General features: G+C 40.7%; 1 long non-coding RNA gene and 1 pseudogene across 2 annotated transcripts in view; one reads left to right on the top strand and one right to left on the bottom strand.

Annotated features, from left to right (window-relative positions):
• LOC146661538 (uncharacterized) overlaps positions 1 to 12,471 on the top strand; it is a 91,870-nt pseudogene that overhangs the window by 27,109 nt on the left and 52,290 nt on the right. The window lies entirely within an intron of this gene.
• Positions 1 to 12,471, bottom strand: part of LOC146661540 (uncharacterized) — a 28,392-nt gene that overhangs the window by 13,342 nt on the left and 2,579 nt on the right. The gene's annotated exons all lie outside the window — the stretch shown is intronic.

Genomic DNA, 12,471 nt, shown 5'->3' with positions numbered 1-12,471 from the left:
TGGAATATGTAGACTTAATAATACTGTATAAAATGTAATTTTTCCAAAAGACTGATATTTATGCTTCTAAATTTTTAAAGAATGAAACAAAAGTAGTAAATGGGGATGATGAGTTTTAGTAACAACTTCAAAGTTATTTGGCTAAAAGAGTTTTAAAATTCAAATAATTAACTTGGACCAAAAAGGCATATTATTGCTACAATGAGATTGGTGAATAAAAATAGATTAGACCACAGATATTTAAGTATTGCAGCAATACAATTAATTTTCATGACCTTAAGTGTTTTTGTGATGCTTTCTTTTTCTTTTTAAATAGTAAAAACTCATGACATAATTAGGACAAAGTTTATAATGAAATAGAAAAATCTTTATTATTGTGGCTGGTCTGGGATGCTGCTGCAGGTGAGATGGACTCACCTGCATTGTATCTACAATCTGTTACAGCAACCGTATAATTATTGTAATTGTTGGACAGCGCGAGGGAACGACCGGCTCAGGTGAGCCACAGGCTGGTGCGCTAGCGGGATGGGGGTGCCGCTGGAAGCGTGGGCGGTCCCTGGAACCACCTCGTCACCAGCGCCGCTAGATCTACAGGCGAACGCCCAGGTAGTCACTTCCCCGTGGCTGGACTGGGGCGCTGATGCTCCAGGCCTATTCCCTCGCTTGCTCATGGAGGGGGGGGGGAGGTGGCTCCTCGGTCTTAGTCAGGGGAAGAGGGTATGTGGCGGGGCGTGTTCTGCGATGCCGCTGCATGTGAGATGGACCCACCTGCACGGCATCTATAATCACACCACGCTGGCTTAAAACTTGTGCTCTGCTTGTGGTGTTGTTTGTGGTGATGTGTACGGCAGACACAAACATACCTTCCCACCCTCATACACACAACCACAAACACTCGGCCCTCACCCAACGTGGACACAGACATAAATGGACACTGTACACACAATCACACTCCCCAAACATTCTCTACATCCCAGGTCCAGGTATTCTTGCCCCGGAGGGGGAACTCATACCCAGACCCAGATGTTGCCCTCCTCCCTGAGGTGGAAATCAAGCAGACCGTCCCCGGCTCCGCAGTGGCAGGGGGCCGCTGCAACCCAGGCCTCGATCAGATGGCCAATTCCACCTTCAGGCCCCCCCGCCCTGACGGCTGGCAGAGAGTGGGGCTCTGTGAAGACCCCATGCCTCCCTCCGCTCGCTCATATGTAGTGTTGCTGCGTGCTGTTCTAAAGTGCATTTAAAACACGGGAGGAGATGTCATCTGTTCTTTTGATATTCATCAGAACCCTGGCTGCAGCATTTTGGATCAGCTGAAGACTTTTAGTTGCATTATGTGGACTTCCTGATAGTTAAGAGTTATAGTAATGCAGCCTTGAAGTAACAAAGGCATCAACTAGTTTTTCAGCATCACTCCTGGATGGGATGTTTCTAATTTTAGCAATATTACGGAGGTGGAAGGAGGAGACCCTAGAAACCTCTTTCATGTCAGATCTAAATGACATGTCTTTGTCAAAAAATAACACAGAGGTTCTTTGCTTTATTACTGGAGGCTAATTTAATGCCATCCAGATGAAGGGACTGACCAAGTAATTTGTTTTTCTGAGCTTCTGGTCCAAAGACAACTTCTGTCTTGTCGGAATTCAAAAGGAGGAAGTTTGAAGACATCCAGGTTTTTATGTCTTCCAAGCATGCCCGTAATCTTTATAACTGATTAGGTTCATCAGGATTTAGGTGTGCATAGCTATGGAAATTTATCCCATGCTGTCTAATGATTTTACCAATAGGGAACATATATATAGTAAAAAGGGTCAGTCCAAGTACAGAACCCTGTGGTGTACGCCACAAGTAACCATAGAGGTTGAAGAGGATTTATCATTTACGTAAACAAACCTTGAGTCTGTTGGACAAGTAAGATTTAAACCAGCCTAGTGCTGTTCCTTTGATCCCTGCAACATTTTCAAACCTTTCTATGAGAATATTGTGATTGAATGTGTCAAAAACAGCACTGAGGTCCAGTAGAACCAGAATGGTCACCAGTCCATTATCTGAGGCCATGAGAATATCATTAGTAACTTTCACCAGAGCTGTTTCAGTGCTATGATGAGCTCTAAAGCCAGATTGAAACTCTTCAAACAGGTCGTTATTGTTTAAGTGCTAACACACCTGATTGGCAACTATTACCTCAAGAATTTTAGATATGAAGGGAAGATTAGATATAGGTCTATAGTTCATTAAGTTGTCTTGATTAAAAGAGGGTTTCTTAAATAGAGGTTTAATTACAGCAACCTTAAAATCCTATGGTACGTATCCATTTTCTAAAAATAAATTCATTATATCCAAAACTGGAGCAACAATTAAAGGAAATACCGCTTTAAATAGTTTGGTTCGGGATTAGGTCTAACATGCAGGTATGTATGTAGACCATGTCTACATACCTAAATGTCATAGTTCAGCTGTGTGCAGGCAGGAACGAGGAAAAGGACCCAAAATGCAGACTCTCGGAAGACTGGAGTGAAACTCAAAAACGGCAGCTTTATTGCTGGTTGGAAAATAAGAGACAATACAAAACTAATCCACGGGGAGACACACAGCACAGGATTAGTGCCGTTTACGACGCGACAGGGAGCACAGAAAATACAGGGCTAAAATACACAGGGCATAACGAGGGGAATGAGAGGCAGGAGGTGAACACTGGTGGGAGACATCAGGGCTAACGAGACCAAGGAAGCAAAACTGAAAACACTGACATGAGACAAAGGCTGTATCCCAATTCAGGGTCTGCAGCCTTAAAGTACGCAGCCTCAACGATCCTCAAAGGCTGCGTACTCAAAGACCGCTAAGGCCGGAAGTAAGAGGCTTGTGAAATGGGACGGTCTAGCCTCCATCGCGCTGCCCAGGTTGCCTAGCAACCATAACACCAATCGCTGGAAACGTTTCATACAGTTTTGTTTGACAGAAATGAAAGAGAACATATTTTGTTTGTGTGTTTGTTTCTACACGAGCTTTGTGTGATTTAATAAGTATCTGAGGCTGAGACCACAGGACTGTAAAACATGATTGTTGGCCTTCATATTTGTACTGCAGTCATTTAAGATTAGCTAGTAAATAACAATTAGCTAATGTTGTTCATGAGACTAAAGTCAGTGTAAATATGATATGGCCAATATTATAGTTATTATATTAATCATCATAAGCCATTACAGCAGTGAGTTTGAACTCTCAAATCAAATCACTTCTACAGCACATGTGAGTGAAATTCATGTGAGTGAACTCTGTGTCAAATACTGATTTTCAGTAAAGATTCAAGTTGCAGTTATTTATATGTCCTATGACCTTAAACCTTCACTCAAAGACAAGTATCTTTGACAGTGTATATACAGATGTATCATATATAAGAGACAAATATTGTCCGTTTGATATGTTGGCATTACTAAATTTGGCTCAATGCTTACATATATGTGTAAAAAGAAAATGTACGAGCTGTGATAACTGTTTCTGATAAACAAAGAGTAGACTGATATATTAAATATTCCTTTATTGGGTGAGAAAATCAGACCATGTCATAACTGCTTTAGGTCATACAGAATAGATATCAGAGCCTTAAACAGGCTGACTTCTGCTAAATGGGTCAAACTGGACAGAAAGTAAACAAACACATAACATCCTTATAGAATATGATGTAACACTATAGATCAACTTACCTCAGAATATATAAAGCATATAAACAATTACAGCAATATGATGCAACAAACACAGCAGTGCTACTAATCCAAAATACTCAAAGCTTCATAGAAGTGAAACAAACATTTATTTTTAGCTCCATTTTGCTGCTGATACATACTTTAGGTTTCTGAATATTAAACTTGTTGCTGCCTTTCGTAGTGTGTAACTTGAAGGCCCTGAGTACTTTCTCCCACACTGAAAACACTGGAATGATAACATTATTTGAACATTACCTAATAAGACTGATTCAGGACAGACAATTAGTTATTTTAAACTTTTCTAGCAGTCCTTCATAAACAGGGAACAGTCTGTCTATTCTCTCCATCTGTCAGCTGCTGCTGGCTCTTCCTCCTCCTCTTCCTCACACACTGCTGAGTTTGTCCTGGTGGATCATCAGGGCTGCAAAGCCTCACAGATGGTGTGCAGCAGTGGATCCCTCAGTCTGTCGTCACTCTGGACACTTGCAGTTGTCACACATGGAAATCAAATGTGTGATAAGCTGCAGGATTCAAACACAAGTGTAACTTATAAATACATGTTCATACTTTTATTCCACAATCAGAGAGAAAGAAAAAGAGAGAGAGTGCAGGACAGACAGACAGGTGACAGTCTCAGGTGTATACACTGCTACAAAACAGCACAAGAGAAGGAGGATTTAGTGTTTGTGTTATTACGAGTGCTAAACAAGAAGAGTTCCCAGATGGTGCAGTGGACACATGTGTGACTCCGGTGATTAAAGCATCTTTCTTTCAGCTTAACGAGTGAACCGTCAGCTCGTTCAAACACACGTTAAAGTCCGTTTGGCTCGACACCACCGAGCAGAGGCAGCAATATAACATAGCTAACATTAACAGTGCAGTGAATCCTGCTTGTGCCGTGATATTCAGGACTGCAAACCGAGCAGCATCACTGACTTTCAGCTTGTTGTGTTTGTGGATATATGACTGACTTTAATTTTCCATACAATCATCACATTCTCTGTAAGATTAAGGTCAACTATTGTATTATTATATTTTAAAGGCTTTAAAACCAAGTAAACGCTAAAAGTACAAACATCGCTAATGTCATAACTTTGCCGACATGTGGCCAACAGTAATGTTTTAATGTTCCTCATTATTAAACATTTGCACATAAATAAGTGACATAATATTCAGTACTTACGTTTAACAGTTTACTCTTCGGCCGCTCCGCTTCTGCCGTCTGCAGCAAAATTGTCCACAGTGACTGCCGCGCTATGAATTGTGGGATATGTTGGGCCACGAAGTCTACATCACCACAGCCTTAAAATTCAGGGAAATGAAGGACGCATTTCAGGGCCGCATTTCGAGCAGCCTTTGAATTGGGACAGCCTTCGGCGCGCCGCTGTGATGTAATCGGCCTTAAAATGCAGCCTTTAAGGCTGCAGACCCTGAATTGGGATACAGCCAAAGACCTTGAAAGTAAAGCAGGAAACACAAAATCACAGAGACAGACTCAGAGACATGGCTTCACACAGGGATTTGACAGAGAACACAGACAGGGGAGAGCAACAGGGGCTGTATCCCAATTCAGGGTCTGCAGCCTTAAAGGCCGCATTTTAAGTTTCAATTCAAAGGCTGCTCGAAATGTGGCCCACAAATGCGTCCTTCATTTCCCTGAATTTGAAGGATGTGGCTGTGTAGACTTCATGGCCCAACATATCCCAGAATGCATAGCGCGGCGTTGGGTGTGGATAATTTTGCCGGAAAAAAACAGCGGAAGCGGGGCGGCCAAAGAGTAAACTTGGAAAAGTAAGTACTGAATATTAATTCACTTATTTATGTACAAATGTTTAATAACGAAGAACATTAAAACATTACTGTTGGCCACATGTTGGCAAAGTTATGTGACATTAGTGATGTTTGTACTTTCAGCGTTTACTTTGTTTTAAAGCCTTTAAAATATACGCCGTTCAATAGTCGACCTTAATCTTACAGAGAATGTGATGTTTTTATGGATAATTAAAGTCAGTCATATATCCACAAACACAACAAGCTGAAAGTCAGTGATGCTGCTCGGTTTGCAGTCCTGAATATCACGGCACAAGGAGGATTCACTGCACTGTTAATGTTAGCTATGTTATATTGCTGCCTCTGTTCGGTGGTGTCGAGCCAAACGGACTTTAACGTGTGTTTGAACGTTTGTTTCACTCGTTAAGCTGAAAGAAAGAAGCTTTAATCACAGGAGTCACACATGTGTCCACTGTACCATCTGGGAACTCTTCTTGTTTAGCACTCGGAATAACACAAACACTAAATCCTCCTTCTCTTTTGCTGTTTTGTAGCAGTGTGTACACCTGAGACTGTCACCTGTCTGTCTGTCCTGCACTCTCTCTCTTTTTCTTTCTCTCTGATTGTGGAATAAAAGTATGAACATGTATTTATAAGTTACACTTGTGTTTGAATCCTGCAGCTTATCACACATTTGATTTCCATGTGTGACAACTGCAAGTGTCCAGAGTGAGGACAAACTGAGGAACCCACTGCTGCACATCATCTGTGAGGCTTTGCACCCCTGATGATCCACCAGGACAAACTCAGCAGTGTGTGAGGAAGAGGAGGAGGAAGAGCCAGCAGCAGCTGACAGATGGAGAGAATAGACAGACTGTTCCCTCTGTGTGAAGGACGCTAGAAAAGGTTAAAAGAACTCATTGTCTGTCCTGAATCAGTCTGATTAGGTCATGTTCAAATAATGTTGTCATTCCAGTGTTTTTAGTGTGGGAGAAAGTACTCAGGGCCTTCAAGGGAAACACTATGAAAGGCAGGAACAAGTTTAATATTCACAAACCTAAAGTATGTATCAGCAGCAGAATGGACCTCAAAATAAATGTCCATGTTTGTTTCAGTTCTAGGAAGCTTTGAGTATTTTGCATTAGTAGTACTGCTGTGTTTGTTGGATCATATTGCTGTAATTATTTCTATGCTTTATATATTCTGAGGTAAGTTGATCTATAGTGTTCCATCATATTCTATAAATATGTTATGTGTTTGTATACTTTGTGCCCAGTTTGACCCATTTAGCAGAAGTCAGCCTGTTTAAGGCTCTGATATCTATTCTGTAGGACTTAAAGCAGTTATGACATGACATGGTCTGATTTCCTCACTCAATAAAGGAATATTTAATATATCAGTCTACTCTTCATTCTATCACAAACTGTTATCACAGCTCGTACATTTTATTTTTACACATATATGTCAGCATTGAGCCAAATTTAGTAATACCAACATATTAAAAGAACAACATTTGTCTCTTATATATAATACATCGATATATACACTGTCAAAGATACTTGTCTTTGAGTGAAGATTTAAGGTGATGGGAAATATAAATAACTGCAACTTGAATCTTTACTGAAGCTCAGTATTTGACACAGAGTTCAAGTTCACTGCTGTAATAACAAGTAATGATTAATATAATAATAACTTTAATATTGGCCATATTATATTTTCATTGCCATTGCCACTTTAGTTTCATGAACAACATTAGTTAATTGTTAATTACTAACTAATTTTAAAATGACTGTTCAGTACAGAAATGAAGCCCAACAATCATGTTTTACAGTCCCGTGGTCTCAGCCTCAGATACTTATCACATCAAAGCTCATAGAAAAACAAACACATGAACAAAAACAAATGAATTTTCTCCTTTATTTCTGTCAAACAATACTGTATGAAACTGTTAGCAGAGCTGCTCTGGGCCACGTCATGGCATAATATTTTTGAGGGAGAATAAAAAGTCAACACACATATCTTATTTCTGACGGAGGACTCTGCCACTACACTTCTCCAGTCCATTCACAAAGTCGTTGCATGGTGAGACATGGATAGGAAGTGGGCGGAGCCTTTTACCGTCATTTTATTGTGACGCAAAGTACAAACACCTGTGGACACAATCCAACACCCCCACTTGTACACAGGTTGGGGAAAAACAGTCCTCCGAAAAAAACATCTTACATTCCAAACACAAATACAGAGAATTTGTCTAACTTAGACTTTGAAACTGGTTTCGTCATCATATCTGCTACCATTGACTCAGTTGGACAGTAATCAATGAGCACTTTCCTTTCATGTACAGCTGACCTTATAAAATGATATTTCACATCAATGTGTTTACATCTTTGTCTGTTCACTGGATTTTTTGACAAAGCGATTGTTCCCTGATTGTCCTCCAATATCATAGGTATTTCATACTCAAACTCATCAAGATCTTGAATCAAATAAGTCAAATACATACACTCCTGAATTGTTGCTGCTAATGCCATGTATTCGGCTTCACAAGTTGATAGTGCTGTAGTTGTCTGCTTTTTGGTTTTCCATGATATCAAAGGACCATTTTCATTTAGGCTTACACAATAACCTGTCATACGCCGTCTATCAGAAACATCGGATGCCCAGTCTGCATCACTGTATGCTTGTAGACCTAGTTTTCCACTTGAACATTTCCTAAAACACAGTTCTTTTCCTTGACTACCTTTTAGATACCTCAGAACATGTTTCACTGCTGTCCAATCATCAACAGTTGGCGCATTGAAGTGTTGTGACAGTTTGCTGACAACATAGCTTAAATCAGGTCGCGTACAATAGCTCAGATAAATAAGACATCCTACCGCTTCACGATATCTCCTCACATCTGGTAATGTCTCGAATTTATCAGAATGAGTCCATTTCTGTTCACAGGGTGTTAACCTTGGCTTACAGTTTTGCATGTTAAATCTTTTTAAAATGTTCTCAATATATATTTTCTATGACATTTTGACACATTCTTTTTCTTGAAGAAAATCTATTCCTAGAAAATGGTTAAGTTTCCCCAGATCTTTCATTTGGAATTTAGAAGAGAGCATTTCTTTCACGCCTGAAAGCACATTTTCATTGTTAGCTGCAATGAGTAAATCATCCACCCACACTATGATGATTACTTTTTCACTTTCAGTTTCTTTTGAATACACACAATGATCAGCAATATTTTGTCTAAATCCACAACTGCTTAAATAGTCATGTAAGGTTTGGTTCCAGTTACGACCCGATTGCTTCAGCCCATAAAGTGATTTCTTTAGTCTATACACCAGTTTATTAGTCTCACTTGATTCTGTCTCAAAACCTTCTGGTTGTTGTATATATATTTCTTCATTTATTGGTGCGTGTAGATAGGCGGTTTTTACATCCATCTGGTGAACCAACATATCATCCTGAACCACTTTCTGCATCAAAACTCTCACACTCGATAAATTAGCAGTCGGTGAAAAAGTCTCCTCATAATCAACTCCTTTTGTTTGACTAAAACCTTTAGCCACAAATCGAGCTTTATATCTGTCTGATCCGTCTGAGTTCTTTTTAACGGCATAAACCCATTTACCCCCCACTGCTTTCTTACCCTCTGGTAAAGTGGTTAAAGTAAATGTGTCATTCTCCTTAAGGGATTGAATTTCTTCATTCATCGCTTTTTCCCATTCTTTTGACTCACTTGACACAATAGCTTCACTAAATGATGTGGGTATTTCACACAACAATCTGTAGCAATAATCAACACTAGTTTGCATCTGTTCATTTTCACACTCTTTCACATCCGTGATATAATCACTCAAATAATCAGGTCTCTTTCTGATTCTGGATGGATAACGTGTAGCTCCAGCATCTACTTTATCCTCAGTTTTAACCTCGGACTCAGTTTGACTGCTTTCACTACCATCTGGAATGTCCTCATCCTTCGTCTGTTTGGGTTCACCATCTTTTCTGGATTCATAAACCTCATCTTCATACATCTGATCACTCTGTGTTTGTTGATCCATTGTCGCGGGATTTAGTATTTTTATCAATCTGTGCTTTTCAACCTTCCCGGTTTTTGGGAAATAGATCAAATATGCTGGACTATTTTTGTCATATCCCAAGAAAACACCTTTGTCGCATCTTGGATCCAGCTTTCCCCTATTTTGTTTATAAGCATAGCACAATGATCCGAATTTTTTCATTCTAGAAAGATCAGGTCTTTTTCCAGTTAACATCTTATACGCTGTCTGACCTGTGCGTTTGTTAAAACATCGGTTCCTAATCACTCCCGCGGTTTGTACTGCATATGGCCATAAAGACTTTGGCAATTCGCTCTCAACTAACATGCATCTCGCCATGTCAAAAAGTGTACGCCAGTTCCTCTCTGCTGTTCGGTTTTGATGAGGCGAATATGGCGCCGAAGTTTCCTGCCTAATGCCGTGTCTACTTAATAAATCTCTGAACTGACTGCTTGTAAATTCAGTTCCATTATCAGAACGAATGCACTTGATTTTCCCATATGACGCCACATCTGCAATAAATCTTTCAGTTGCTTGAGTTGTATCACTTTTGTGTTTCAGATTATATACAAATGTTGCACCTGAATAATCATCAACAAACGACAAAACAAACTTAAACCCTTCTTTAGAGTTTGGCGTAATCGGACCAGCCAAATCCGTATGTACCAACTCTAATGCTGCCCTGGCCTTTTCATCCGGTTCTCGGTTCCTAGTTTGAATAAACTTCCCTTGTATACAGGCTTCACATTGCATATTTTTGTTGATTTTACCCTTAATTTCCATTCCATCAACGACATTTTGCAGATTTTGAACATCCTCATAATTACAGTGTCCTAGGATTTCATGCCACGTTTGCATATCAAAACATCCATTACATTTATCTTCAAACTCTTGCACAGTGTTTATAAAGAACAGTCTCTCGTGTTCATATATAGGGAATTTTGTTCCATCAACATGTTTAAGAAAACTGTCCCCGTGTTTGAAAACCACAGTGGCTCCGTTACTAGTAGCTGCTTTTACTGACAAAATGTCCTGTGGGAACGATGGAATGTAGAGTGCTTGTTTCAATGTTACCTTGTGGCTGCGTCCTTTACTGTCGATCATACTTATCTCAGCATCTCCTCGCCGCTTTGCAGCTCCTCTGCTCCGCCTTCCGTCAGCCAACTCTACACAATGAGCCTCGGGTTGAAATGTGTCATCAAAAGTCTTAAAACTCTCGATCTTCGTGAAGATATGTGACGTCGCTCCCGTATCCACCAATAGCTGGTTATTCAGCATCTCTTGGCCGCCGTCCGGGACCCTCTGGGGTTTGGAGCCCGTCTTGAACGCGTAGTCCTTCTCCACGACCCCTCTCGCTTCATCCCGTCTTAGCTTCCTTCTACAGGTCGCATCTTTGTGTGTACTACTCCGGCAAAAACTGCACCATACTCTAGATCGGCACGTTCTTGCAGTGTGTCCCTTTAGTCGAAAATTTAAAACACACAATCTCATTATTCTTTGATCTTCGGTCATCTGCTCGCCATGAAGTAGAATCCTGGTCTGATTGCACTTTTGTCCTCATTACGTTGTCATTAGTTATAGCCACACGCATTCGCTTGGTTTCTTCATAACTTCTGAGTTTTACTTTAAAATCTGAAAATGTGATTTTTGCTTCACTCTGTGTAACGTGCACAATCAGGGGTTTAAACGTCTCTGGTAGACCTTTCATTATCATTGCGATCAGAAGTCCATCAGTTAGTGACTCACCCGCATTTTTTAACGCTGTGATAATTGCTTCTGCTCGGATAATATAGTCCGTCACACTTTCATTCTTTTCATTTGTGAGAGAAGTGAGTTCGGTGTACAGACTTATGATCCTTGGCTTGCCCACTCCTGCATAATGACCTCTCAAAATTTTTAGGGCCTTCCGTCCGTCATCAACTGCATCTCTCATAACTAACGATAAACTTTTGTCATCCAGAAATTGTATCAACTCTGCATATGCTTCTGCATTTTTGTCATCATCTTCACCATCGGCTTCTTCATCACCCTCAGCCTTTAAGATGACATCTTTCAAACCTTGTAGTCTGAGATGACCAAGGAACTTCGTTTCCCATATCTCATATTTCCTTTCATCTCCATCAAATTGCAAACGGGAATATCGACTGCCCGACTCTGCCGTGCGTCTGCTCATGATGCACAAAAACGCTTACTCACTCAATCGTGCCAAACTTTTAACACCTGCCGGTAACTTGCGCAGCGGAAGCGTGCTGGGCCCATAACCTGTTAGCAGAGCTGCTCTGGGCCACGTCATGGCATAATATTTTTGAGGGAGAATAAAAAGTCAACACACATATCTTATTTCTGATGGAGGACTCTGCCACTACACTTCTCCAGTCCATTCACAAAGTCGTTGCATGGTGAGACATGGATAGGAAGTGGGCGGAGCCTTTTACCGTCATTTTATTGTGACGCAAAGTACAAACACCTGTGGACACACAATCCAACAGAAACGTTTCCAGCGGTGAGTATCATGGTTGCTAGGCAACCTGAGCAGTGCGACGGAGCCTAGACCGTCCCATTTCACAAGCCTCTCACTTCCGACCTTAGCGGTCTTTGAGTACGCGGCCCTTGTGGACTGCTAAGGCTGCGTATTTTAAGGCTGCAGACCCTGAATTGGGATACAGCCACAGAGACAGAACACCAAACCATGATAACCGAAACATGGGAAAATAATAATCAAAACTGTACACTAAGAAAGCAGAACAACAAAGCATGGAGCAGCAAAAAACCAAAACACAGACAGCAATAAATACAAAACACACAGTGAAGGGAAAGGGTGAACACAAGACCCAGGGAACACAGATAAACGTGAAGGCAAGAGGACCTAAAACAGTGAATAAAAAATAACCACAAACTCAAAATGCTGGGTCGAGAGACCCAGGACCATGACACCTAAATGCATTGAG

The sequence above is a fragment of the Rhamphochromis longiceps genome, linkage group LG9, assembly GCF_057381845.1.
Source record: "Rhamphochromis longiceps isolate RC_006_pf linkage group LG9, R_longiceps_female_GT1.1, whole genome shotgun sequence".
NCBI classification, from domain to species: domain Eukaryota; kingdom Metazoa; phylum Chordata; class Actinopteri; order Cichliformes; family Cichlidae; genus Rhamphochromis; species Rhamphochromis longiceps.
The sequence above is the reverse complement of the archived record's forward strand: the minus strand, read 5'-3'. Positions and strand labels throughout refer to the sequence as shown.